Source organism: Callithrix jacchus, chromosome 15 (genome assembly GCF_049354715.1).
Source record: "Callithrix jacchus isolate 240 chromosome 15, calJac240_pri, whole genome shotgun sequence".
Taxonomy (NCBI): Eukaryota; Metazoa; Chordata; class Mammalia; order Primates; family Cebidae; genus Callithrix; species Callithrix jacchus.
In genome coordinates this window covers 92,301,635-92,306,446 of record NC_133516.1, presented here as the reverse complement: position 1 = coordinate 92,306,446, position 4,812 = coordinate 92,301,635, and positions in this window count along the sequence as shown.

Sequence of the window (4,812 nt, the reverse complement as noted above, 5' to 3'; positions counted from 1 at the left end):
TGGACAGGAGTGAAACTCTGTCTCAAAATAAAATAGAAAAGTTCAAAGGGACTAAAAATATAGCTTTTGAAGTAAGTACATAACCAGAAACCAGATCTGTCCTAAATAAAGGTGTTTCTTTACTTTCCGAAGTATTGAGCAGGACCTTCAGTTTAGAAGACTCTTTATTTTTTTGATGAAGGACAAATTACCATTAGTTTAAAAAAGGCTTCTCATGCCACGGCTTCACTGCTGCCAAGGAATCCATCATATCCCCTTGTTTAAAGATGAAATACAGTTGACCTTTGAACAACACAGGTTTAAACTGCCTGGGTCCACTTACATGTGGATTTTCTTCCACTTCTGCCATCCCTGAGACAGCAAGACCAAACCCTCTTCTTCCTCCTTCCCTTCTTGGTGTGATGATGACAAGGATGAAGATCTTTATGATGATCCACTTATGTTTAACAATAAATATATTTTCTCTTCCTTATGATTTTCTTATATTTTCTTTTCTCTAGATTATTGCAAGAATACAGTACATAATACATATAACATATTAAATATGAACTTACTGAGTTATGTTATTGGTAAGGCTTTCAGTTAACAGTAGACTATTAGTTAAGTTTATATGGAGAGTCAAAGGTCACCTGTGGATTTTCAACTGTGGGGAGTCAGTGCCCCTGATCCCTACCTTGTTTAAGAGTCAGTTGTACTGTAGTACCTGGGAAACGTAAAAGCAATAAAGCCTTGTCCTCGATTTAGGTAAATTGAATCTGAATCTCTGAGGTGAGTCCTGTACTTTCTGAGTCAGTATGTTTTAAAAGTCTACCAGGTGGGAAAGGCACGGTGGCTCCCGCCTGTAATCCCAGCACTTTGGGAGGCCGAGCTGGGTGGATCGCGAGGTCAAGAGATCGAGACCATCCTGGTCAACATGGTGAAACCCCATCTCTACTAAAGATACAAAAAATTAGCTGGGCACGGTGGCGCGTGCCTGTAATCCCAGCTACTCGGGAGGCTGAGGCAGGAGAATTGCCTGAACCCACGAGATTGCACCATTGCACTCCAGCCTGGGTAACAAGAGTGGAACTCCGTCTCAAAAAAAAAAGAGAGAGATCGAGACCATCCTGGTCAACGTGGTGAAACCCCATCTCTACTAAAGATACAAAAAATTAGCTGGGCATGGTGGCGCGTGCCTGTAATCCCAGCTACTCGGGAGGCTGAGGCAGGAGAATTGCCTGAACCCACGAGATTGCGCCATTGCACTCCAGCCTGGGTAACAAGAGCAAAACTCCGTCTCAAAAAAAAAAAAAAAAGTCTACCAGGTGATTTTAATGTACAGCTAGGATAGAGAATCCTTGCCCTACTCCAACGATACCATGAGATGACGCTGTGTTTACTTAGTTGTCTTGGAAGGTATTCTGTTGCCAGCTTTTTATCACAACATCTATGGCTGCGTAATCTAGACACAAATCCCTCATCACAGGTGGGTGGTATAGTCAGGTAGCAAAACATCAGGCTAGCTTCAGATGCACAATTCTGTCGAATGTTCAATCTAAGAGGATCCTTATCACAAGAAGGCATTAGTCTTACTGGTTTTCTAAGATTTGTTAAAATCAGTAATTATTTTATGAATTTTGTGATAATTACATCGTTCTCCTCCTTTGACTAACCAATGTGATGAATCATTTTAATAATGTCCTAGCACATATAAACCATGGAATACTATGCAGCCATAAAAAACGATGAGTTTGTGTCCTTTGTAGGGACATGGATGAACCTGGAAACCATCATTCTCAGCAAACTGACACCAGAGCAGAAAATCAAACACCACATGTTCTCACTCATAGGTGGGTGTTGAACAATGAGAACACATGGACACAGGGAGGGAAGCATCACACACTGGGGTCTTTTGGGGGGAAATAGGGGAGGGACAGCGGAGGGTGGGGAGTTGGGGAGAGAGAACATGGGGAGAAAATGCCAGATACAGGTGATGAGGAGGAAGGCAGCAAATCACACTGCCGTGTATGTACCTATGCGACAATCTTGCATGTTCATCACATGTACCCCAAAACCTAAAATGCAATTTAAAAATAAAAATAAAAAATAATGTCCTAGTAGCAAACTCCTGTGTTCTGGGATAAAACCAACGATGACATCATATATTATTCTCTAGCATGAGGCTGGATTTGACTTTTCTAAAATAGTTTACATTATAATGGGATTCTTTCTTTAAAAAGTTATTTGATGGAACCTACCGGTAACTTGTATTGGCCATTGCTGTAGATTATGAGTTTCAAGCATACAAGGACTAAGTGAGTAGTAAGGAAACAGAGGCAGTTGGTCTTTAAAAGTGGTGAGGAATAAAAATGAATTTCTAGTTACTCCTCAAGACTTAAAAGTTTGACTTATATGTTGAAGAGCAAAACATTTAGGGCATACTTGGAAATTATTTTATTCATGCACCACCTCTCATTCAGATTTTTTCTATGAAAAATAGTTTTCTCTTTGCCTTTGGCTAAAATCTCAATGCTCAGATATTAGGTCTTCTACTCCTAATCAAGTCTAGTTTCAGTGAATAAAACATTGAAAAACATGAAATAGTCAAAAATAAGTTAAACCTTCTATTTGAGTTTCTGTCTTCATTTGGAGGGATAGGTCCAGGTTAGGTTTCTTTTCCTTCCTCTCTTTTCTGTGCCAGTTCCTTTTCCCTTATTACTTTCTCTCCTAGACTTCTGATCTTCCAGGTTTGAACCACAGGGAGAGGGGAAATGGGTAATAACCAGTAAAGGTTTTCATGACTAAAAGACCTTGTCTTCTTCTACCCTTAGCGCATATTTAAAGCTGAGCCTCATGTGAGACTTTGTTCGTCTTCAGGGACCTCTTCCCCACCAAACTACAGTGGCCCCTGTCTATAGTTTAATAACTATTTTCTTTAGCTGGTTACTTAAAACCCCTTCTTCAGTCTTCAAACCTCTGGCAATACAACTTTATCTTTATGTGCTTGGTTTTCCACACCTCCAGGTAGTCCTCCAGGCAGGCAGGTTCTGACCCCTGACCATCCCTAGTCCAGGAGAAGCATGAACACATCTCATTCCAGGCACCTCTGGGATTACATACTGTTATGGGCTGACTGTGTCCCCACTAAATTCATATGTTGAAATCCTTACCCACAAGGCAATGGTATTAGGAGGTAAGGCCTTTGATAAGTGATTAGGTTTAGATGAGGTCATGAGAGGGGGACCTCCATGATGGGATTAGTGTCCTTATAAAAAGAGACACCGGAGAACTTGATTCCCCTTCCTCTCTGCCATGTGAGCACATTGTGAGAGGACGCTGCTTACAAATGAGGAAAAGGGCCCTCACCAGAACCTGACCAATCAGTACCTTTATCTTGGGTCTCTCAGCTTCAGAACTGTGAGACATAAATGTCTGTTGTTTAAGACACTCCGTTTATGGTATTTAGTTATAGCAGCCTGAGCTGATCAGGATATATACTGTACCAAATACAGCTATCATGCTTGCTGTCTTCAAAGTAAAGGCTTCAGACAAAGCCTCTTACTTTCAGCCTGTACATATTATTTCATCAACCAGGTACTAAGCCTCATACCCAATAGCTATTTTTTCTGTTCCTCTCCCTCCATTTACCCTTCCGCACTCAAGCAAGTCTCAGTGTCTGTTGTTCACTTCTTTGAGTTCGTGTATTCTCACCATTTGGCTCCCACTTATAAGTGAAAACGTGTGGTATTTGGTTTTCTCCTCCTGAGTTAGTTTGCTAGGGATAATGGCCTCTGGCTCCATCCATGTGTTTTTGCAAAGGGCATGATCTTGTTCTTTTTATGGATATGTAGTGTTTCATAGTGTATATATATACCACATTTTCTTTATCCAGTCTGCCACATATACATGCCACATTTTCTTTATCCAGTCTGCCACATATACATGCCACATTTTCTTTATCCAGTCTGCCACGTATATATACCACATTTTCTTTATCCAGTCTGCCACATATACATACCACATTTTCTTTATCCAGTCTGCCACATATACAAACCACATTTTCTTTATCCAGTCTGCCACGTATATATACCACATTTTCTTTATCCAGTCTGCCACATATACATACCACATTTTCTTTATCCAGTCTGCCACATATACATACCACATTTTCTTTATCCAGTCTGCCACATATACATACCACATTTTCTTTATCCAGTCTGCCACGTATACATACCACATTTTCTTTATCCAGTCTGCCACATATACATACCACATTTTCTTTATCCAGTCTGCCACATACATATACCACATTTTCTTTATCCAGTCTGCCACATATACATACCACATTTTCTTTATCCAGTCTGCCACATATACATACCACATTTTCTTTATCCAGTCTGCCACATATACATACCACATTTTCTTTATCCAGTCTGCCACATATATATACCACATTTTTTTTTATCCAGTCTGCCACATATACATACCACATTTTCTTTATCCAGTAAATTGGTAGGCATTTACTTTGATTCTGTATCTTTGCTATTGTGAATTGTGCTGCAATGAAAATACACATGCATATGCCTTTGTAGTAGAACAATTTATATTCCTTTGGGTATATACCCAGTGATGGGATTGCTGGGTCAAATAGTAGTTATGTTTTTAGCTCTTTGAGGAATCACCACACTGCTTTCACAATGACTGAACTGACTTACACTCCCACTGGCAGTGTATAAGCATTCTCTTTTATCCACAGCCTCATGAGCACCTGTTATTTTTTGACTGCTTATTAATAACAATAGCCATTCTGACTGGTATGAGATGGTATCTCAT